Source organism: Rattus norvegicus, chromosome 5 (assembly GCF_021556685.1).
Source record: "Rattus norvegicus strain SHRSP/BbbUtx chromosome 5, alternate assembly SHRSP_T2T, whole genome shotgun sequence".
Lineage (NCBI taxonomy): Eukaryota > Metazoa > Chordata > Mammalia > Rodentia > Muridae > Rattus > Rattus norvegicus.
This window is the reverse complement of record NC_141538.1, coordinates 125,070,637-125,095,993: the sequence shown is the minus strand read 5'-3', so window position 1 is coordinate 125,095,993 and position 25,357 is coordinate 125,070,637. Positions and strand designations below refer to the sequence as shown.

Genomic DNA, 25,357 nt, shown 5'->3' with positions numbered 1-25,357 from the left:
GGCTCACCGCTTGCTCTCTCTCTCTCTCTCTCTCTCTCTCTCTCTCTCTCTCTCTCTCTCTCTCTCTCTCTCCTAGTTCTTACTTTGCTTCCTTCCATATTTACTAGATACCTAGAAAGTTACTCCCTAATTATGAAGTTCGCAGTCTACAGGGAGATGTCATCAACACAGAGACAATGCCAATATAGTGTGTATAATAAAACCCTGGAACTATGGGAATGTGTAGGAATTGTTAGCTGCGAGACAAATGAAGAGGGCTTCCTGATGAGGTAGGGGTACGATGCCCCAAAGAAAAGGACATAAGCAAAGGCCTAAAGACAAAAGGACACAGTGTTTTCCAGGAAACGGAGGTAGCTCCATGGAGCTGAGGTATAGTTATGGAGACCGAGATGAAATGTGTCTGGAGAAGCAAGCGAATCCCTGTTACAGGGAACTTTACACTTGATCTTAGCCAAAAGGCCGAGAAGCGATACAGGGAACTTTAAATATAAGGATTTTATGGGAGCAATGGAGGGAAATAATTAGGCTTTAAGCAGAAGTGGCGATGGTGATTTGATTTTTAATTAAACCTTAGTCAACACACACACACACACACACACACACACACACACACACACACCCCTCCACTCTGAACACACCCTTTTGTAAACTGCAAGGTAACCCACTAGTTTCTCCCTTTCATACTTCTTGAATCGCCATCACACCTACTACATCTGGCACGAAATTTGCTTAGTGTTTGTTTTCTGCCGGCCCCACTGACCGAAGTCTGAGAGAACATGGATGTGACTCTGTTTGCTGTTTTCATTCTTGTTCCTAGCATAGTGTTTAGCCCAGCATCCCCTCAATAAAGATCATGGGGGGAATGATTTTCAAAGATGGCATAGCTCAATGACTTCAACTTTGTACCTGGAGAAAAGTCCTTGCCTTTAAAGGGTCACGTCACTCAAATGTGTTCAGTCACATCCACTCACCTGTGTAGCATGGGCACAATGCCTATTTAAAAAAATAGTTATAATGAATGCTAAGGAAAAAACTTAAAATGATCCTGGCCTACAGAAAGTCCTGTTGCTATTGCACCAGTTTCTCCTCCTTCCATAGAAGTCCCTGCATAAGGACTGAGCCATAAACATTCTATACTTGGGTGGGCTGTGGCAAATGGCTTCTGACTCATGGAAGCTGGATCGTCAGTCCAGCAGATTTCTTAGGTGAATACTCTCCCTAAGACATTTTACAATTCTACAGTCAACTCTGTTCCGAGAGAATGAAATCTTAGAAACACGCTGTGACTGTCAGACAAAGAGTTTTATGGGGGGAAAAAAAAACCTTAGTTGTGGCCAACAGCAAGTTTCTAAGATGTGTCCGTGTTTCCCCAGGGGACTGATGCTACTCTTGACACTTTCCTGCAAGTACAGGAGTGATTTATCATAAAGCTCTGAACTCTGGCTGCTTTCCTCCATAAACCAAGTGTATGCCATCAGAAGACTGTGGCTGCAGGCACAGCACCCTGTAGTGAGAAGGAGCATAAATATTGTACCTAAATCCCGGCTCTGAATTCCAACCTCTCCTACCATGCAACCACACAACAGTAAGAAAGCTATTCAGTGACTCCTGGTCATAATGGGTAGTGAACACAATGACTACAGATTCCCTGAGTGGTTTAACTGACTCAGTCTCATGAAGACATTAGCGTATAGCAAAGTCTTCAAGTGTCACATTTGATCATAAGTATATCCCAGCATACAAGTGCCCAAGGAATGCTTGTTAGGTTGGCAACCTAACACAAATATCTTAGATAACTGTTCACATAACCAAGGGTGCAAAAAAAGGAAAGGAGCTTCAAACTGAATGCAACCTCTTCCCTTATTTAGATATATTGGTCACTCAAAAGGTTCTAGACTGTTTTGTTTGTATGATTTGAGGCACAGTCTTTAACTCCATGATCTGTCTCTCACCTGTAAAACTCTTTTACCCAGGGGGCTGCCTATGGATTGCTAAGGTCCTGTGTGGTCCACTGCCTTACAGACTCTAAAGCTCTACTAATGCAGTTGGTATTATAAACAGAAAAGCCCCCATTGCTCAGCAAAAGAGAGGGCTAAGAATAACTGTGCGTCAGACTGCTCTGCCGCCTTATATTTGCTCAAAATTAAAATGAATCTTTGCAGAATCCAATTTGGATAAGCCCATGTCAATACTCCTAATACAAGCCATAGCTAATGACAAGATTGATAACTCAGGAGGGCGAGTCATTTCATGTTCACTGTGCATCATGTTTAATTCGCCAAAAGGAGTTTGTGTGTATAATTAATGTGCTTTGCTTCCTGCCTTCATTTTGAAACATGTAAAAGGTCTCTAGGGAATTCTGTAAGTTAGAAACAATTAATAAAATAAAACCACTTAATTAAAGAGAATAATTGGAGCCGATTTTATAGCAGAAAATGGAGGGATAAAAATCACTTTGGAAACACATTGTACAAAAATTGCTGAGTTCTTTAAGAAAGCACAATTGGTAGACAGAACACATGTAAGTCATGAAAGCAAACAGATCTCCCTTTGTTCTGGGATGATTTAAATCCAAGTGACTTATTGGGTTTACCAAAAGCATGAGTACTGACCCTACAATGCTAAGTCTTGCATTTATAACAATTCATTATTTCTATATTTGTGGCACCTTTTATTTATACTCATCATGTAGGGATTCATGAGTAAAATCTGCCTCCTATTTCTGCCATAGAAATTCTGAGATGAGTAGAGTGTACACACACACACACACACACACACACACACACACACACACACACTTAAGCCCAAGGAGAAAAGAAAGGATACCATGGAATGCATAGGAAGGGCTTGGGCTCGCATCTCAGCCTAAGAAACACATAATGTTTTCAGATGCCCTGATTTTTCACTGGAAATAGAAATGAACATTTAACTGCACTGAATGAGAAACAAATTCAATTACAGATGTAACAGAATATACTAAGTCACAGATACATGAGTATACACATATTGCTTTGGTAAATCCTGTAAAACTCACCATGTCCCAAGAAAAGAGTACATGTTTCAATCAGAAAGAGATAAAACTGGGTACCAGATGGGGAAAGAACACAGACATGAAATCAGAAAACAGTCCAAATCACATAATTATATGTATGTGACATCTCCAGCCTTCACTTTCCCAATGAATAAAACTGGGTGTCTAGGAACATGCAGATGGTAGAGTACTATACTCTGGCTTCCAATATCTGTGTCTTTCCTAATAAGAGAATTATGCAGCCTTGCCTTTGTCGTGAGCCTGCCAGCATCTTAAAGCTCATGAAAAATCTTCCCTGATCCATACTGTCAGGTCTGACCATTGGCCCCACGAGCTACCTTGACTGACAGAACCTGGATACCATGATACATTCTACCTCAGTCTGGCAGAAGCCGTGAACACACATGGACATACATCGCAGACTTTTACATTTCTCCTCAGTCATCATGAGAACTAGCCAATTGAGATGGAGCTGTTCTCAGAGCCTGGATCCCAAGAGTAAAGCAGTTCTTGGATTGGAGCTCACTAGGGCTCTAGCCAAGCTCCTAAACAACTGAAATTCTGGAGCAACTTCTGGCTGTCATTACAGTTATTGACACGCTATGGCATATGGGTAAAGACAAACAGCCAACAAAACAAGCATAGAGGTGGCAAGAAAACCCTATGTACAGAGTGCATTAAAGAATCAACACTGTGCAGCTCCGAAAAAAAGAACCAAAAAAAAAAAAAAAAAAAAAAGAATCAACACTGTGTGTAAAGACACCCTGGGCTAGGCAGACAATCAATGCTTCGGTCTCCACTTTACACTACGAAGGAAGAGACAATATTTTGGAGTTCAGCATTATCTTAAAGGTCTTGCTGAGAATGTATTATTTTGTTTCCCGTTCTATACCTGCCATCAGATTTAATTGGACATGTTTCTGCCTGCTTTTCATACTTACCTTAGGCAAGTCCCCAAGTTCTCTGTACTCTATTATTTTACCCCTAAGCAAATGAAGTGGCACTACCTATTTAAAAACCACAGTTCTGATAGTTACATCAATTAATTCGTATGGACTTCTCAAAATCAAGCCTAACACCTACTCAGTAAATTGCATCCACAACAATGACAGTTGTCAAATAACAACTATAAGGTGGCTTTAATGTACTCAAGAAAATTCCTCCCACACCATCTCAATGACACCAGGTGTAAAATATCACTTTTGAATGTTTAACTCTATAACTGATCAATATTCCCCTGCTACCTCAAATGTTTAACCAGTGTGATGTGATTAGAAGTGAGGCCTTTGAGTGTGATTAGGTCATGGGAGTTGAACCCTAGTGGGCAGGGTTAGTGCCACAGAGGTCTCAGACAAATGCCTCTCCCAGTCTACCACTCAGGGGCACAACCTGAAACCTTGTATCTGAGCTAAGTAGTGGGTCCTCTACTAAATTACTCAGTTGGCAACTTGATCTTAAGATTTCTCTGCCTCTAGAATTGTTGAGAAATGCCTTTCTGCTGATGTACTCCCTTTTGTTATAGCAGCCTGAATAGCCTAAGACACTCAACCAAAATATACAGCACACGCACATACACACCACACGGATAAACCCCCCTCCTTTACTATCAGAAAATCTGTTTCCACCTAGGAATATATGAATGAATGACAGCTGAAGTTGTTTAAAATTCCTTTAAACTCTTTCAATTAGAAGACTAAGTGTCAAAATCTAGGCTCTGTACAGTATATTCACTAGCTAGCTTATTAATTTTAACTTTAAACTATCTGACACTTTAATACATGTATATAGTGAATTTTAGTCATTTTCACCTCCCTCTCTCATCAAAACCCTCTCTCATCCCTATATTTTTCTCCCACAGGAACCCTCCTTCCTCCTAACAAATGCGCTCCCCCTACTTTCTGGTGGTGATGGTGGTGGTGGTGGTGGTGGTGGTGGTGGTGGTGGTGGTAGTGGTGGGAATTACACTGTGTTTAATTAGGGTTGCTTGCAATGTCCATGGGTGAGGAGTTATTTACTGGAGCATGGGTAACTAACTAGTGGCTAAGTCACTGAAGAAGGGTGGCATTCCCTTCCCATATAAACTATTAGGTGACAATATACCCTCTGGGAAGTATTGGGACCTCATGGGTGTATCCTGTATTTAAGATGAAATATTGATGTGCCCAATTCCCAACTATGTGTTAAGTTTCATGCAGATGATCATAGCTGTGGTGAGTTGATACAGAGATCAGAGATCAGAGATCAGAGATCAAAGATACTTTTGTGCAGCACCATTCACACCGTCTGGCTCTTACTCCTGCTTCTGGGATGTTCCCTGAGCCAGGAAGGGGTGATACAGATGATACAGATGACATAGATTTTGAGCTGAGAATCCCACCATCACTGATTCTCAGCACTGGGACCAGTTAAGAGTCTTGGTATTTCTCACTGCAAATTTCCATTAGAATATCAGTTACCATATTGTTGGTCAGATCATTACAAAGCAACTTCTCAAAACCATGGGAAACTCATTCATTTGTAAGTTAAATGGATCTAGTCTTGATCTTCAATAGCTGGCTGTACTCATTTATTTTGGTGATTTTTAACAACAAATTACCTGGTTCTTAAATGTTTGGGGATGACAGAGACACACTGGGTGCTCTGTAGATACATGCAGGGTGGAGACTCAGGATACTAGCTGAGTTCTCCTCTATGTATCCTCAGCTGACGTGTGCTAAGTATCCAGGCCCCAGCGGTGAATTCAGCCTATGGGAGAAAGAAGATGTGCATCTAGAAGAATTCTCAATTGCAGAGTAGGAGGGACAGAGACCTGACCAGATCTCTCCAAGAACAAGTGTCCGAAAGCTGTGTAATAGTGTCAAGTGGGCTAGCTGTGCTTCTGTTTCCTACACTCAATTTCTTCACTGAGGAATGTAAGTAGTTATAGCTCTTGCCACGTGATTGTGGGTGTAGAGACTGTGAGGATGTAGGGAAAGTGATTGGCAGGCACAGAGCCTGACACCAGAAGCTCTTAGGGAAATACTTACTACTCCTAGTTTAAGGAAGTAGACCAACACGACCCCACAAGGCATGAAGTTTGCCCACATCTGTGGTAGAGCAGGATGAACCACTAAGGTTGTTCATGAGGAGAGCGCACACTGAGCCAAATGCTGGAGCTAGCAAACCAGGCCACGTAGAAGGCAGAAGTGTTAGAATCCACTGGTATTTGTTTGCAGCTCAGCTGTTCCACCACACCAGCTGCTCGGAATGCTCAGACATGGCCTAGCTCGGCACAGAATCTCCCCATCCTATATTCACTCCATCAGCTTCAAATCTAATTTCGCTCTCAGCGTTGTTTTATGTTTTCTTTTTTTTTTAAGGAGCCAAAAATTGAACATCCATCCCTATTTATAGGAAAGGGACATTTCCTACAAAAGTGCCTCGTAAGGATTCAGATCCTGTTCCCTCAGCAGTTTTCCCTCTTGATCACATGAGGTCTATTTTGACTTCTTCCCTGGTTGGAACACATCTCAGAGGCATAAGCTGCCAGAGGGGAGGATGAAGCTTATAAAGAGGCCTATCCTCCAGCATGTGCCACCATAATGGGATGTGGGACAACTTTGTGATGGGGGAAAAGAACTATTGTCAGTTGCACATGCAAAGAACAATTCTAGTGGGGTTTTAGATAACTACCCAAGTGGGCATTTGAGATGTATAAAAAGATTAGCATGGGTAATGCAAACTGAAGGGCAACCTGTCAGACTTGGAATAGTTAAGGATGAGCCACAGGAGTGCAAAACCTGGGTTCATGGCCAACATTGAAATTTGCTACTTCTAGAAGCTCGGGAATCACTCTCCTCTCTCCAGCACAGCAATCCACAAGTAAAACAACCAGTCAGAGGCATAATATCAGACTACATAATAAAAAAGATTCTTGAACTGTAGCTATGGGAGGACACAAGAATATGGATGACAACGTTTCATGACAGTAACACATTGCTACAAAATAGCTCCGTGTCTCATGACTAGATCAGGAAATAAAGACTGCCTAGTCTATGATAGAATACTATGTATCCATGAAAAGTAATGGCTTACATAAATACTCATTAAGTAAATATTGAAAACACAAGGGTCAAAGTCCCAAGATTAGTTTACAACATAGTTCCATTGGTATAAAGTTTAAAAGCAAGGGAGGTAAAATGGTATAAGTTGTTGAGGTATACATAGTGAATATCATCAAGTAGTTTATTTATTAACACAAAATGCAGTCTAAACGTGACCTGGATGGGAGGAGTATGATCAAGAAAAGGCTCCACTGTGACTTTTGAGACTCATAGTATCCTGTCCCTTGGCTTGAGACATGAGCACTTGGCCCTTTATTCTATTCATCATAAGTTGTTCATGGATGCCATGGTAAATATACCAATATATTTGGTATTTCAAAATTAGAAAACGCATTATGTTGCTGACCATGTATCCTCTATTCCTAACATCAGCCAACTATAGGTAGAGGATGCTTGGGGGAAAGGCTGGATGCATCCATAGTGAACACAGGCAGATGTTGCTGTCCTTACCACCATACCCTAAACAAGAGCATGGCAATGATCTACAGTGCTCCCACTAGACTAGGCATTAGTAACGTATGCAGAGAAAGCTGTGTTGGTTATATGAAAATAGTGCCCCATTTTACAAAAACTATTTGAGTATCTCTAGATTTACCTGACCAGACTCCTGTGCATAGCCAGAGAGAACTATTCTAGAAAAAGTAGAAAAAATAATTAGGTTGTTTTTTAAACCTAACACATACCATTGAGTCTACTTAGTTTGAGAAGTAATAAGACCTATGGTTTTCAGATGAAGGGAGAAGCTATGAGGAGGTCAGGCAAGTGGAGAGGTTCTACTCCAGACAAGGCCTCTTTGACTGCAAAGCCTGTGTGACATCTACCTCAATAGGACCCTGGACAGCAGAACTTTCAAGAAAGCCTGGAACTTTCAACGTCAGACACAGACAATCTGATTCTGGAGCCCAGCACCTGCCACTGTGTTCTGAGCCCTGCAAACCACAGGCAAGTTCAAAACACAGTCAATCCTCTAAGAGTTTTCAACTCAGTCCTTTTCAACTTCATCTGCATGAAGTCAGGAACGATGTGCCCAGTCTGAGCTGCAGTAAGAAGACAGGCAGGGATAAGAGCACGCAAATGAGTGGTCTGTGTATAATTTCCTTTGCAGGACCAGCTTTCACCAAGGACAATATGGTCAAATATGTTTATGCTTTCCTCCTCCTCCAACCAAACTAGCAAGATGGCACTGCTCCAGCTTCGGATAGCCACGGACTTTCCAATTTAAATACTGTTATTGTCTCTCCTGTTTATGAGTTTGTTTCCCATCTCAGGAAATTTCAACCCACGCATAAGCTACAAATGGGCTCCCTTCCATTTTTTCCCCTCCTAACTCTTAATTAGGTAGTAAAATGCAACCCACCTACGTGAACGAGATGAGTAAAAGAAAGTAATAGCTAAATGCATTTTTCATTTCCCACATAACGATTTCTAAGTTCCCTGGAGCTAACTACGTAGCACTTCCCCCAGGATGGAGGGCTGAGATTTTCACATCCATCACTGAGTGTCAGAGCTGAAAGGGACATAGAAATTCGCCCCCTCGTCTTACCTGGTATTTGGCACATGCTAGTGGCATAATAGATGTTTGAAAAGTAAATCATAACAGCTCATAATTATAGCAGCTAACATATATCAATAGATGTCACAGATGTCAGACGCTCTTTTCTGCATCTGCGCATGCACATATGCACATTTACATATGTGAACTGATGTGGATAGAGAAGCATGTACATTCACACATAGGGGTTGGTGCAAATTCCTATTCACAAGTGTGTGGGCACACCTGTGTGCCCATGTGAGCATTCCAGTATGTTTGAGCCTGAGGAGACCCAAGGTAGACTTCAGGTACCTTCCCCGACTACTCTCTATCCTATACACTGAAGCAAGGTCTGTTCACTGAACCCAGAGCTTTGCTAATTTGGCTACTCTAGTGATCCCACTTGCTCTGGAAATCCTCGTCTTTGCCTCCCATGCACTGAGAATCTAGGCAGATGACCTCGCCCACTTGGCATTTATGTAGGTGTTGGGCACCTGAACTACAGGTCTCATGCTGACAGAGCAAGCTCTTTGCCTGCTGAGCCATTTCTCCTGCTGTCAGATCGTACTCTAGGCAGTATACCTACAGAAAAATTAATGCAGCATTTTACAATTATCTCAAAGGGTTGGCATTACTATTATCTCACCTCAAAGACAAGGAGACTGAGACTCTGGATCATCCAAGCACTTGCCCATACCACAGGGGACAAGTGATAGAGTCAGTATCTTGGTTGTCAATATGGATTCAGTGTTTTCAACTCCCACATGCTCTGAATATACCCTAGCAGAGGTGGTGACAATGAAGTCCAGGAATGTAAAATGATGACATTTGAGTCACCTGTCTGGGAAAAAGCTAGAGTCTGATGATAATTTCCTACTAGATCTGCGTCCTGACTTTTTTGGGCATTTGAACAACAAACATACTTTTTCCAGAGGCCCACAGTGAGATGGGTTATCAAAGAAAGACGTGAGTATTGGCATTAGTTTTAGTTTTGTGTGTTTCCAGCAGAGTGTGGTGAGTATCAAGTCAGGAAAAGAGCAAACCCTTCTAAAATTACAACTAGAAGAAGAGACCCCAAAAGTTCAAGTCTAATGATCAGGTCACACATGGCACTCAATGAAGTTACCCACTTTGCTTTCCCAGAACACACTAAGAAAAGGTCACTTACCAAGGTGAGGGTAGGTAGAGTGGGATTAAAACGAGTAACATGGAATTCGGAAAGTTGCCACTGTGTCTGTGACATCAGGCACCAGACAGCAGCCCAAGGAATCTGCTTGTGTCAGGGGCTAAGCAACAGAGCTTACTGTTAAGCCTGAACACTGGAGCAGGACACAAGGTTGTGACCAGCCTGCTCCAACGGTTACCAGTAAGCTCTCCAGGCTTCTGCTCCTCTCTTACGCTTTGTGCTCTCGAAGGATTCATTACAATGTCCAACACACGGCAAGAACTTTAGACTAGGAGAGTAAAAGCCCAACCAACCACAGGAAGCTAGACAGGCAGCAGAACTGACTCCCAAACTGCTATCAAGATGGTACAAATCTAAGAAACTCAACTAAAGAAATCACGGCCAGGAAACAATACCTTTCCTGTAGACCCAAGTGTTCACATTATTAATGGTTTTTTCCTCATTATTTTACACACGCACACTTTGCCCTCCCATAGAAAAGGAGCAGACAAGAAATGCAGGTGATAGACACACATGCCCGTTCTATGAGTCTGGACATCATGAGCCTAGAAAGGGACAGAGATGTCATTACAGCATTAACACCAGCATACAGTATACATCTCTGGCTTCTCACCAGGTCATCCAACCACCAACAGCCTTACTCGCCCAGGACTGGCAGAATTCAGAGGCTTTTGCTCTAGATTTAGGTTTAGGATGAAACCAAGGCTCAGTTCAGACCCTAGGAAACCATCTTCCTTAGAATAAGGAGACAATGATCCCAGCAAGCATTTAAACAAGGGCCAGAGATAAAGTGACCGATGGAAGGCACTTAGGTGGGCCATTGAAAGTGAGTGTTAAGAGCTACCCACTGTCTGGACTCAGGAAACTGAACCAAGGTCTCCCCCAGTTGAGAAGCCATAACGCGGGAATGTAATTCCAGGTTTGTGCCTTCCCATAGCTTCCACTAAGCTAACTCTACCGCCAGCCTTATCCCCAGCTCAGTTTCTTCTTCTTGAGATAAGCAACAGGGAACCTGAAGTGACTTTCACATTCCAGCTCCCCTCCAATCAGGAACCTTTCCTGATACTCCTCCCTCGGAGGTCTCCATGAACATCAGGCCCCCTCTGCTGGCTTCTATGTCTCCTCTGAAAGCTAACCTGAGAGCAGACTCCTGTACCAGTACTGCTGGGTTCAGGTCACCAACATAGAGCAGATGCTTACAAAATACTCATGAAAGAAGAGATCAATGAGTGAGTGAGTTTGGCAGGAGGGCACAAAATCTTTCCTAAAAGAACAAGAAAGTGGAGGAGCCTCAGTGAAGTTGCAGCTTTGCCAAATGCTACCTTTAATCAAAAGAGGTAATCCAATAATAATGTTTCTCTGGATGAGTTTACTCATAAAGAGTTACACTTGTCTATCTCCAGTCAATTTCCCATATCTATGCCTAGTGGTTTTGCTGGTTAGGAAAAGCACTGTTTACCTGTGCACAGGCCTCTGACATGTAACTGAGATGGGGAATGGAAACAGGGAGAGAGGGAGACAGCATGCACACAAAGAGAAAAAGACCTGTGACTTTGGACAAGTCCTTTCTCAATCACTTGAAGTTTCCTCATCTTTCTGCCCTCCTTTTGGATTTTTAACTAAGAGCCTTTTAATTCCGATTTCCTCCCTGAGTTCTGACCTAGAAATCCACTGTACCTTGTAAATGGTTCTTTTTACGGTCGTTTTAAAATCCACGCCATTGTTGCAGCCAAAGTCTAGAGAGAATGCATTTAAATCTAAAGTTTTAGAAAGTGATTTCAAATACTTCATGACAACACTGAACTCCGGTTGCTGTCTCAGCGTAAATCTTGAGGCCAGATGCTGTTCTCAGTTTCTCAACACGTTAGGTGCAGGATTAAAATATCCTTTACTACAAGGCTGGTCACAGGTCTGGCAGGACAAGGGATCCATGGGAGTTTGTGAGGTAGACAGTGGCTCTCTGCCCGGCTATGAAGATTAGGAGTGTGGCCAGGTCATTCATTCCCCACTGGACCAGAATTCTCTCCTGCTCACCAGTATGCACCCAAACTAACCAGACAGACCCTGCTGGACCTGGGCACAGACCTATCAAGCCTGGGCTCCAGAGGAGGCAAAACAAACAACTGCAGGAGGAGCTTCTCGGAGTGCCCTGCATCCAATTGTACAGATGGCTACAATTGCTGCAAAACAGCACTGGTAGCATATGGCCATGGGTGTGTGGGTAATTCATCATTTTAATGTACATTTTATGTGCCAGGTAGCCATTCAACCAATATCCACTGAATATGTGCTATGTGCCTATTGCTGTTGAGACACTGAAATAGTAAAAGATAATAAACACTCACTAAAGGGAAATATACACATAACATGTATGTCCCTACATGTGCGCAAAACATGTGCTTCTGGGAACACACAGTGAGTGACAATTAATTTCTACTGTTCAACAAACCAAAAATTCAGGACCTGTATACATGAACAAATATCTTTCATGTTGAGGCTGGCACTGCACCCCACTTTACACTTTTACACCTGCTGCATTCTGCATTAAGATTATGCAGGGGCTTTGAATGGACACCGCTGAAAGTCGGTGATCTTCAATCGGAGGCTGTTTTATACTCTGGGAGTGAATGCTGAAAGGCAGTTTTGATTGTCAAAATAGTGGAGAGAAGAATACTTTAACACAGAGGCCAAGCATGCTGCTAAACAGTTACCCAACCCAAAATACATATGATATCATATGAATGTTAGTTGTACAAACACACACACACACACACACATATATATATATATATATAATTCAGTTGAATTTTCATGAAAATAGCAAACATCTATAGGGATACTTTAATGTTTGTCTTATTCAAATAGAGACTGGGGGAAATTTACAAGTTTTAAAATTCTCTTATGCATACCATAAAGTGGTATGTTTAATACCTCTCAATTCATAACACCGGCATACCTGAGTATGCCTTTGGTGGTACGCTGTGCAGGGCCATCATTCAAGATGCGCTACCTCCCACTTACAAGAGGAACTTATCTTCAGAAAGACATGTGGACCCCGAGGCCTAGTTCAAGATCTGAAAAAAGCCATAACTCAGACATAAGACAATCAATACTCCAATTTGGGATTTAGCACTCTAGAGGCAGAATGCTCAGAAGCATGCATAAAGGATCTGCTTATGATTGAGCCCCAACTCATATTTATAATATAATCACTTAATAAAAGCTGTAATGACCTCCACCTGACTTTACGTAGCACGCTGTGGAGCACAAGTTCCATAAAAGGATTTTCACAGACCTCGCCCTCAAGCAAATCCATCTAAGCCTCCGGTTCTCTATCAAGACTGAAGAGCTCTGAAAGAAATAGCATTTTGTTCCGAGAGTGCCTACATACACAACATGTACAGTAGATTATCTTGTAATAACACAGGATTGTCCTCAAGAATTCTTTCTGCCCATGTGACCTTTAAGACGCATATACAACACACTTCTTAGAGCGTCCCCTTTACAAGCAAAACCCACCCTGTCTCCCACTCTACGCCTGCTTAAAAGGTAACCAAATGGCTGAATGATTAGAATACGCCATGCTGGTCAGGGTACACCCTCAGTTTGCCACCTCTATCCAGCGTCCATGACCCCTTAATGATGTGCAAAAGCGGTTAAACTTCCACAACACGGCAGGCTTATGAGCCAAGTGTACAGTTAAGAGCAAATCAAGTTTTCCTGGAAAGCAGAAAGTTATACAAGGGTGTGCACGAGTGTGTGCATGCAGAAGAAATCCTGGCAGACTCCTTTCACCATCTATACTCAAGGCCCACTTTTCAGATTTTTGTATTTAGTGGGAAATAAAGGGGGAAATGTCTAAGTACCAGTTCAAGGCAGGGTGAGCAGCAAAACGAGACCTGAACTGAGCACACTCATCTGCCTTCTGAATTGCCTATGATCTTGTTCTATTATCTGCGATCTACTGTTTCCACATTTGAAAATTACTTCCTGAATCTATTAGTAGAAGTGGTTGAAAAGGAATCAGCAGTCACAAATTCCAGGCCCCGTGGAATAAATCAGAACGGGTGGGTCCCCCGCTACTGGCACAGGGGGGGGGACATATTTCAAGAACATAATCGCTAGGTTCTTATAAGACTCAAGTTCATTTTTTTCCCATTACAAATTATATATCTGTGGCACCATTCCGAAACACATATCTGAAGATACTTAAAGGATTATTAAAGAATTGGATACAATTTTCCCAGCCTTATTTCAGACTACTCCAGGAAGCATGTCCCAAGGGGGATAAAGGAGAATGAATTTTTTTTTGAAACCAGTAAAATTCCTGACTTAAAAAAAAATGGTACATTGTGGGAGATCCATCTTTGGCTAGGATTTCAATTTGTGGATGCGGGCATGCTAATACTGCCTAGAATGAATTCAAATAAACAAACTGAAAGAACCTTTACACGTTAGCAGGAAACACTGGTAGAATAAATGAACAAATGGATTATTTTATGATGAATGATAAGCCTAAATGTTTTGGCAGTTAAAGAAAACAAAAAGGGATAAACACAGGAGGCTTAAGAAGGGAGAAAGGCTCTATTGTCAGAAGCCATTATAAGATAGATCACCTAACAGTGTAGAGTTTTCTAATTTCAATGCCTTTTTCAACCCTAAACCAAGAATATATAAACCTTTATTAATCTATTTTAAATTTCTGTATTTAAAAAGTAGTCTCTTTTTAAAGCCTGGGAAGTAAGCTTTTTTGAGAGATGAATAATCTTTCAAATTACTAGCCTTCTATTAATATTTAACATAAAAGAAACTTATCCCAGGGTAAGTGACCACTCCAATTATGCTAAATAAATTCAGAGTTGCTATAGTTAGGAATAAAAACCAAGAGCTGAAGCCATGGAGGCATTATCCTGCCTGCTCAGGCTCCCAATCTTCCCCCTCCAGTGCCCTCCATCACTGTTTCTGCCTTTCTGTACACACAGGGCAACTTGTTACACCCTGGTACCTTTCAAAAGTTGGCTGGACATTTACAGTCATTTGAGGTCTTCAATGAAATACTTAGGTCACATGGAGAAACAGTAATGTATCTGGTCTAATATTGGCCTTGGCATCACTGTTTTTCAAAGACGATTTAAAAAGTGCTGAGGGGCAGGGATGAATCCATCACGACTGTTGTTGAGACCCATTCTTTCAAGGGGGAAGGTCAGGGTCCTCTGGCTAAATTCTTAAAATGTTCAGCACCAAATCTATAACGATGGACACCACCTGTCACTCTCTCAGGGCCCCAGTTTGAGGTACTAATCCATTTGGTGTTTGGTAACCTTCCTTGGGTCACAAACCACAGTGCTGCCTCTCCTTCCTAGGTTCCAGAGTAGCACGTGGGAACAAAGGGAACTTCAGTATCTGGTTTTGAGCTTAATCTAGAACAGTGGTTCTCAACCTTCCTAATGCGGAGTTAACCCTTTAATACAGTTGCTCAATCTGTGGTAACCCGAAATCATAAAGTTATTTTTATTGTTATTTTATAACTGTAATTTTGCTACTATTATGAATTGCAATGCAAATATCTGAGTTTTCTGATGGTCTTTCTGATGGGCAAACCCTGTGAAAGGGTCATTTGACCCCCAAAAGGATTGCGACCCACAGGTTGAGAATTCTTAAACTAGAAGAGATCATCTCATGAAAGGCGTCTCTCAGTTCTCAGTTCCCTCAGGAGATGGCAATGGCCATTTGGTGGCAAAGGTTACTTGGAACTGTACTAAATGCTCAGTCTACAGGCTCCCGCTGAAATCTCACAGTAACCCTCCAGGACAAGAATACTGTAAAAGGCCATCTAAGATGTGGCATAAACTAAAGGGACCATGTGCCTGCTTCAACCCACACTTGCTTCTTGACAACCACTTGCTTTCTCTACTGTGCTCTGAGTCCTTTACACAGATGAATACACTTAGGCCTAATGATGCCTAGGACATCAAACAAGGAGCTGGGGCACAGAAACATATATGGTGTGACAATGTCACAAAGCTAGAGAATGCCACAGCCAGCATTTCCAGCCTGGCAGGCTGGATGGAAATCCCACCTCTCCCAGCCTTCTCAACCACCACACCACAGTGGCTGCACAAATATGTCTTCCATTTCCACATCCTTGGAAGTGAAGGAACTATATGCATGCCACCAACAAGTTTGAACACTGCTTTCTGTCAAAATCCATAGTTAGGAAGATGGCTGAAGCATGGTCCCTCTCCTTAGGGAGTTTATGCTACCACTCTGGAGGCATGGACAGAGTTAACCACATTTCCTGATACAAAACAAGGGTAAATACTGAGGGCTGGGCTCAACGCTGTGAGGACTCAATGGTGATCCACAGTCACTTGAATGATATAAATGGTTAAAAGTAAAGATAGCATAGCTCCACTCTACAGTGGCACAACTAGAATTCTTAGAGAGGAATCCTGAAACTGGTGGTCTGGGCACCTTCCTATATGCATTTTAGGAACATTAAAAAAAAGAAGTATAGTCACACGTGCATGGGCTTAGTCTCCACTGCTAGAGTCAGGAGTATATTTGAAAGTCTGAGAAACTGAAAGACTACTTAAGCAATGCAATGGCCTTTGCCCACTCTTGTGGCCTCGAGGATTACAAATGGAAGGCACTCCACATTATCTGTCACTGAGTAACCTCTATCTGTCAGGGACCCAAGAAGTCACAGGTGGTTTGCTTTAATGGCTATCCTTAGAAGATCTGGATACAGGGACTATTTGCAAAAGTAGAGGAAGGTTAGAGGGGAGCTGTGTGAAGCAGTGTAATATTGCCAGGCCAGCTGACTTCAGGGAGCTGTTATTACCCCTAACTCTGGAAGAGAAGCAGGAGGAGTTACTGAAATCTATAAACAAAGGCTGGGTGGGGGGCCTTTCTACAAGGCCATAGGTAGCCTCAGTATAAAAAAGCAGTCAGCCAGTATTGACCTTGAGGCATAGGAAAAGAGCTAAACTGGGTAAGTTCAATCATGTCCTGTAAATGCTCAACACTAGGATGAAAAGAGCAAGAAACCAAAGGGCAAAAATGAAACAGAAGGTACAGCTTGATGTCCAGGGTAAATTGCAGGGTGAGGACAGATCGGGAGAGACAAATGCAGGATATTTAGCATAAACCTCCAAATCTCTGAATAATTCAGTAGTGATATCCCATACTTGTGACTCCTCGGGCATTGTTCACATAATGAACAGTGAGGCTATCAGTGCTATCCCTAATCAGTGTACCTACAACAATAAAAAGGTTTGGTCTCCTGTGTGAAGTGACGACAGATAAAGCCACCCATTGTGCCTGCCTTGATTCCTGGATATCTCACCATCATTACCGAGGCATGGGTAACTAAGGGGCTTTGTGAGATTCCCTGGATCCAATGTGAGTTAGTAGGTTCCGTGTGGATATGCAAATTAGTGCTTCAGAAGGATGAAGTAACCATTTTCACACTCGGATGATCTGGGCTCCAATCAAAGCTGATCCACAACATATGTGTTTATGTCAGTTCTCATATTTTTAGCAGAGCATGAGGGAGAGGAAGGAGACCCTGGAATGGACAGCCATTTGGCAGCCGTGCACGGGTGGGGTGGGGGGGCTTCGGTAATGGGGAGGTGGCTAAGGACAGATGCTTAACAGCCTTTTTCATGAACCCAAACCGACAAGAGTCTCTGCTTATCAAAAGCACTGCTCCTGCTTGCATTTCCTACCTGCCCTTAATTAGCTTCTCTTCTAAAGTAAATGAATTGTAATGACGTGGGAAGAGCATTGGAGCAAATGTCAAAAGACACCCTTGGAGTGTAAAACTGGGAGCTGAAGCTAACAGGAAGCTTCCCAAACCATGCTGTAGGTGGCCCTAAGAAGTCCCACACAGTTGCTCCAGGGTCTGGAATGAATAATCCCGAAGCAGAAGGTGATAGCAGGGAAGTGGGGTTACCAACTCCTATTGACTCTTCCCATATCTGATAGCTATAGGAAACTTCCACTGCTTAAAAACAAAGTAATTCTGAATAAAATCATATATATTTACTTCCATCCAGTTGTTTGAACCTATAAAGCCAACAGTGGTACCTGTCGAGTTCATTTTTCGGAGGAAAATAAAGAACAAACAGTAATTACTCCAGCCACTCAGAAAACAACCAGCCGAATTGTAGAGATTAGTCAACACCTCTTGCCACCACCAACAATAACAACAAATAAAGGATAACTGGCCTCAACTTGGCAATGGGGAAGCAGGCTGTCTCACAGAACTATAAAACTAGATCCAACCTTCTACACCCTGGAAGAAACACTCCCTGCTGATAAAGACAACCAGAGACTGAAGCCTAAAAGAATCTGTCAAGCAAATGGAAACCAAAACTCAACTGGTATCTATTCTGATACTTGACAAAGTAGACTTCATAATTAGAAAAGGTAATAGTTACTACATATGAATGAAGGAAACAATTTGTTCAGAATATATGAACATTGTATACATTTATGCATGAAACAGTTCATAAAGCAGACACTCATGGACATAGATGACTGGAAAGGTCCTGAGGCAATAAAAATGAGAATTTCCATTCCCCCATTCTCCTATTTGTATAGGTCATTTGAACTAAAAATCAATAAAAGAACCTCAGAGTTAAATCACAGATCAAATGGACCTAACGTATATCTATAGAGTAAGCCAAGCAACAGAAACAGAACCCACGTTCTTCTCAGCAGCTCAACGCTCAACAGGCTGAAGGGGAAAAGTAGCTCTGAGAATTCGAAGCTGCACTGGGATACACAGAAAGTTTCAAGCCTGCATAGTGAGATGAGAACCCACCTCAAAAAGACACTAAAATTTAAGAAGTAAATAATTTATACTTTTCCTTGTAATACCTAATAGAATACACACTATGAAAGTATTATACTCGTTTTATGAAACTTACACTACTTTTAAGGAACACCGTCAAGAAAATCTATGAATATTCCGTGTAGATGTGATTTTCAAAAACACAGTACACAGTCAAATTCATGAGTATGGAGCCCATGGACAGAAAGGGACAAATTTAATGATGTGAAGGTGATGGTGGTGTGTTTACTGCTATTGGGGCTATCATAGCATATCAACACTTGGGATACCAAGGTGAAATAACAGAGGATTTCCTGCCCTCCAAGGATTAGACCCCAGGAGGACACAGAAGAACAGAGCCAAACAGGATAACGACTGAATTGCAGTAGGAGGAGACCTGGCTCTAAAACTAATCAAGAAAGGCTCCAAAGCCAAACCTGTGATTTCAAAGCTGCAAGAGGAAGATACGTTTTTCTGAACATACAGTTCAAGGATATTCCCACCCGGAGGATGTGTGTGTCTAAGTCTTTCTTCATATTCATCCCTTTCCCAAGCACAGACACCCCTCAACCCATTTATGATTACAGATGTGATGCAATAGTTAATGACTGTGCATTGCTGCTGCTGCCTCCCAACCAACGTTTCATTTCCCTCCTAAAATATTTGCGATATTAAAATCCCCTAAATCTCCCTGAGAGGAAGGAGTGAGGGGAAAGAATTTCTCTCCTGTAATCTGTTTATTGTAGAGAAATACAACCTCAAGTTCCTCTGTCACCCCCAAAGGGATGCTTCTATGCGACAGGCTAATCACCTGCAAAATTACCACTAGGAGCCGGTTCTTAGTTACCTACAAGCAGAACAGCACTCGGGGTATCTTCACACGGCTGGTTTTATAACTCGAGAAAGATGGCACTGTTTCGACTCAGCTTAGTTTTGCAATTCCAACATAGAAGGTAACAGAACAAACTGAGAGTGGTACTTGTCAAATGAGAGGGAACCAGAAACGTAGGAAGTAAGCAAGCACTGGGTAGTCAACCCTGGCTTCCCATTCCTCCTGGTGGAGACAGTGAGTCATTTGGAGCCCAGAGCATAAAGCAGAGGCCTCCTGAGTATCTTTATGCAGAAGACAGTGCTGTGAATATACTGATGAGATGCTAATGTCTGTAGACGAAGCACAGCTTTGTGTCACAGCCTCGTATGTGTCACTCACGCAGATTGCTTCCCATGTTTTTGCCTCTTTTTATATGGATGGGCTCTATTCCGCTCGGGTCCAGGAAGCATCCCCATCACAATAGAGCATAACTTTCCATGAAAAGCATTATGAGCAAACCAATCGAGGCTTTGCCATACACAAAGGTTCCAGATCCACTGAGATATATTTGTGGTTCATTCTCTAAATGCATGATATCCCAGATCCTCTGCCTATACCCATCCCTTACAGGTAAATGTGGACCATTAGTCTAAACATTTATTTAGAACTGTAATATGAAGTTACAATTGATGTTTAGTGTTTTCTCAGACTCAGTGATAGCCCTGGTATCAAAGTGAGACCCCTGACTCTGGCTCACATGTTGTAAAAGGAAGGTGGATATGTCTGCTTCCTGTTGCTGCTCACAAAACAAAAAGCTGAAAGCCCTATTGTTTGTTTATATGAGCTCACAGTATTTCCTCTTGCAGTTGAGATTCTTAATTATGTCTCTAAGTTATATAAGGTACTACTATCTTATTGTTTATTGTCCTGTCTCACTTGACATTGAACACTTTAAAAGAGTCAACATAATAAAATTTATATCTGATAGATAGCATTAAAACTAAATTAAAAATAAAAAGCAGTGCCAGATCATTAAGGGTATGTACATATGTGGGGCATGTACCAAGCATGTTATAAATATAAGCATGTCCCTACCCTATAGCATGCTCTTTGAGGAGAAATAGTGGGTTATATAGAAACAAACACCACCATTTCTGTAATTATGAAAGAGAAAGATAACGAGACACCCACCCATGTCAAATGCAATAATGGGATATGACTTCTAAGGGTTTCCAAGATATACGGCACACCCCTATCCACCAGGTAAAAAGAAGTGAAATCATTGTGGCAAACGGGTACAAGTTTCGAATCAAATTACACATAAATATGAATAAATCCCAAAACATGGAACAATAAGAAAACTTTGGATTTAGATATTTCACATAAATTTTTTTCTTCCTTGAAACATTGGGGCAATGGCTTAGTAGATAGAACTGCTTGCCAAACAGGCATGAGGACACACATTCAAATCCCCAGAACCTACATAAAAGTTAGACACATGTGAGTATTTGAAATCTTGATACTTCTGCAGAAAGACAGGAGATGGAGCCAGGAGAATTTCTGGAAGGTTACAAACCAGTTAGCTTGGTATATGTAGCAGAAAAAAACACCAAAAAGAAACAAGGAGTAAAACAGGAAAAAAGAAAGATCATCACCCAAGAGTGTCTTCTGACTTCCATATGTGCATGTCCACATTCACACTTGTGTATGCAAGCATTCTTATGCACACACTCAATACAGATGCATTGTGCAAACACACACACACACACACACACACACTATCAAAAACAAATAATTTCTCCCAGAATCAGTGTTAGCTCCTTTCTGTGCTTCAAAGTCTCAAAACAGCTTTATACTGTAGGCCTGAGTTCACCTCTGAACAAGAAGACACATGGCAGAAACCAGTACCACACAATCTCTGAGGAGGGCCTGTGACTGAGTGAGTTGTATCTTAGGTCATGAGTCACACACTCAGTCAGCAAACTTTTCTTAGCAACTACCACATACTAGCCCTTGAAAGGCTGTGGTGATACCAGGAATATTAAACCAAGTCTTGGGCTTCCTGAGACCAGTTTGAATTGAACAATCAGACACAAGATCTGAGATTACATTTCAAGATGTGTAGAGTTCAGAGGCACAGGACAGCACAGTAAAAGCCACAATTGGGGAAAATTAGATACTTCAGAAAAGGTGAAATGCAAAACAGTGAACCAGGAAGTAACATAGCTCAAAAGTTTACTAGGTTGGTACTAAAAGCAATTAGGTAGCCATAGCGTAGCACTTCCTATTAAAGAGGTCCCCAAGTGGCAGGGTACCATGGACAGCACCCAACAGTGCTATCTTTCATCACAGTCATCTTTCTACTTACAATGAAACCAATGGTCAATTGATCACTTCCCTCGGGAATTATTTAATGGTCCTCACCCCCTGTCTAGAGAGTGACACCGTATAGTGAAGAAGAGCTCTAGTCAAGCACATCACTTTCCATGGAACAGGGTTACTTTGCAGCTGTGAGGGCAAAGCTGTGTGAGCTGTCCATGGTCTGTTTCTGTGAACACCAGAGGGGCTCAGTGAGTGGCTACTAACAAACACATCATTAGGTGGCTCATAGTGGATGTGGGGTGTTTCGCTAGCACACAGAAGTACACCAGTGAAGGTATATTTCTAGTATCCAGTCATTTGTTTATTTCCTTGTCGGACACCTACTTAATAGGCACCCTGGAGACTTAAATAAGAGTAACACAGTGTTTGGCTTTCAGAAATGCTTGGACTGATGGGAAGATACAAATACTACATAATAGGACAAAGAAAGTCAACACCCACTCCCACCACATACACACTCCAACTTGAAAGAAGAGACTTTTTTAGCTCCCCAAGAAGGATGGGATCGTCTCCATCTGATCTTTAAAGGAGCCTCAGGACAGCTCTGGAAAACTGGAGACAATACTTCAAAAATGTATGTCACAGTGTATAAGAATACATTTAATATATGCTGACCTCTCCCAGTAGAACCTGTTTCTTTACCAGATGTATCAAGTAGGGAATGGGATGAAAGGATGGCTATCAGCTTAACATTTTTACATCAGGACCCAGAGTCCAGGCAGCATGAAGCTATGGAGGGATCCTGTCTTACAGCCCTTCATGGGCATAACTATAGGCAGCCTTTCCAATCACATCATCTTGATTACTCCAGAAGGCTGCACGGAGTGCCTGTTAGCCCTGTTCAGTGGTGCGAGGCAAGTGAAACCAGTAACAGGACTCACAGCAGTGGAACAGTATTCCCCGGTCAGCCCAATTTCTAAATATATCCAGTTCTCTACTCTCAAGTCAAGACTGAAATCAAGGCTTCAGATCTAGCCAGAAAAAGGTCTGAATCCAGCTTCTCCACTTACTGGGTTAGTCCCTCTCACTAAGCCTGCTTCCTCAAGTAGAAAGTAGGTTCAATGCTTGTCTGTCTCTATGTCACTGTAAGGATTAAGAAGATATGTGTACAAAGCTGGCACAGAACTGCATCATGAGAGGTGACAACTATGAGGAAAAAAAGGGAGAGAAGGTGAAGGGTGGAGAGAAATAGAGAAGTGGGAAGATTGAGGGGTAGGGTCAAGGGGGAAAGGTAGAAGAAAAAGGAAGAGGGAAGTCAAAGAGGGCAGGGGCAAGAGAAGGGGAAGCATAGAGATAGAGAAGACATGAGAAAGGAGATGGATTAAGGGAAGGAAGAGGAAGCTAGTCTTATCATTAAGTTCAGATCCCCCACCCCACCCCACTCCCAAGGAACCAGAAAACATTTTCTCTGGTCCATATTTGATTTTAAACTTAATCCTTTTTGCATTCAGCAAGCATGCATTAGGGCCAAATAATGCTATGTGTACACATATGCCTGCACACACACATGCCAGCTCTCTAATCATCATTGCAATGTGGTAAGTCCATGAGAAGTAGAGGTCATGATGTTAAAAAGTAAGGTAACATGTTATTCCTCTCCAAATTCAGGTGACATACTTGACGGTTGAAGATGAGGCTCTGTTGTACAACATTTGCTACTTGGGTTAGATCCTCAACCCCATGCAAAAAATGAAACATGCTTCAAGCTGGTTGTCCTTGACTTGAGTGCATGCTCCAACAATCCAGCCTTCTTTCACAACTTGCAATAATTCTGAATTAAATTTGCAAAGATGGACTTCATCGCCATCTCTACCCTCTTCCAAATGACCTTCCTCCTTGTAAGAGTAAAGCCTCTCTCCTTGTCTGTATCTTCCCTTCTCTGCATGGGATAAGAATACTCTAAATGTGATTATTTCCCCTTCAGAAATAACCGTAAGAATATACATCTTTCAGCAAGGTTTTCTTTTCATTTCAGGCATCCAGCCAGTGTTCATTAAACAGGACTCCTGTCCTCATATGATTCTTCCATAACTATGCAGTCCCTAACTCACGAAGGACATTCCATCATCTCAGACAGCATTGTTCTTGGTGCTAAAGTTACAGCTGCCACTTCCTTCCCCAAAGCTGCACTTATCTTTGGCATTTCATGCTATTTATGCTTCTTGTTCCTGTGTGAACTGCTCTGTCCTATACTGATATGATCACCTCAAAGTCTCCAGGCTCCATTGAATCCACCTTTCTCTCTGCAGCCTCCATAGATGGTTTGTGAGCTATGTCCAAGCACTGTGTTATATATCTCCTCTCTCATATGCCCCTTAACCTTCTGTTACTTACCTCTACTGTTAGCCACATCTCTCTTGGCTTGTGTTTTCTCTCTGAGTCAATCTGTCTTGGAAAGCACCCACACAGACACACTGTCATCTTTTTCTTCTTCTCTGTGCACTGAGATCCAGGTCATAAGGAAACTCAGCATCCATTTCGATCCTGACCCCATCCCACCCCATCCTACCCCATCTCATCCCATCCCATCCCATCCCATCCTTTCCCATCCCATCACCATGGCTCCTCCCCTTTCCAGCCATCTTCTTTGTCTCTTATTTGCTAATTGATTCACACTTTCTTTTTCTGTGGTACCAAATCTCTCATGTTCACCGAAATCCACTCCCTCTCAAAAGCCTTCTCTTACTTGCTCTGTTCAAGGCATGGAAAACTATTCCACATTATTATTTTAGAAAAAAATTCAAAGACATTCCCTTTTATACCATGGGAGATCCAAAACTTCATGCTTCAACTCTCCTGCTAGTTTAAATGAGAGCATAACTGGAATCCTGCTCTACGCACCCCCCAATCCCACACAACTCTGCCTTCCTGTTGTCACTATCTTGGCTCTGGTCCTAATTATTTCTCTGCTACTCCCCTAAACTCACATTCCTGACTTATTCCTTGTCAATTTCCATCTGCCCTTCACACCCGCTACTCTACACTGATTCCAAAAAGCAAATTTGATCAATTAATTCTCCCGCTTATAGAGCTTCACTGGCTCCCCATTAGTTTGAGAAAAAAAAAAGGCGACATACTCCAATATGGCACCCAAGGCACTTCAGGATCTGGGCCTGCATACCACTGTCTCTTCATTCCATAACCCAGCCCCACCCCAGCTTCACTAGAGGTAACAGCCGTAGGACCACTTTGCATTGATCTGAGTATAACTAGGAAATGATTCACATACGACAAGGGTGCTTTGCTCTCTGTTGGGAATACCCTTCCAATGTTCATTTCAAAGGCTCATCTTTTACCCACCCACTCTTCTAGTGTCTACTCAAAATGATAGTCAGATGGAGGAAAGAAAGAAATAATCAATTTCATAAAATAATAAAACTTTTTATTGGATATATTTTATTTACATTTCGAATGTTCCCTTTCCTGGTTTCTGGTCCAGAAGCCCCCATCCCATTCCCTTCCTCCCTCTCCTAT

The 25,357-nt window shown here is 42.1% G+C and overlaps 1 protein-coding gene and 1 pseudogene across 21 annotated transcripts in view; both read right to left on the bottom strand.

Annotated features, from left to right (window-relative positions):
• Dab1 (DAB adaptor protein 1) overlaps positions 1-25,357 on the bottom strand; it is a 1,118,143-nt gene that overhangs the window by 310,945 nt on the left and 781,841 nt on the right.
• On the bottom strand, positions 251-471 carry LOC148005950 (U2 spliceosomal RNA; annotated as a pseudogene).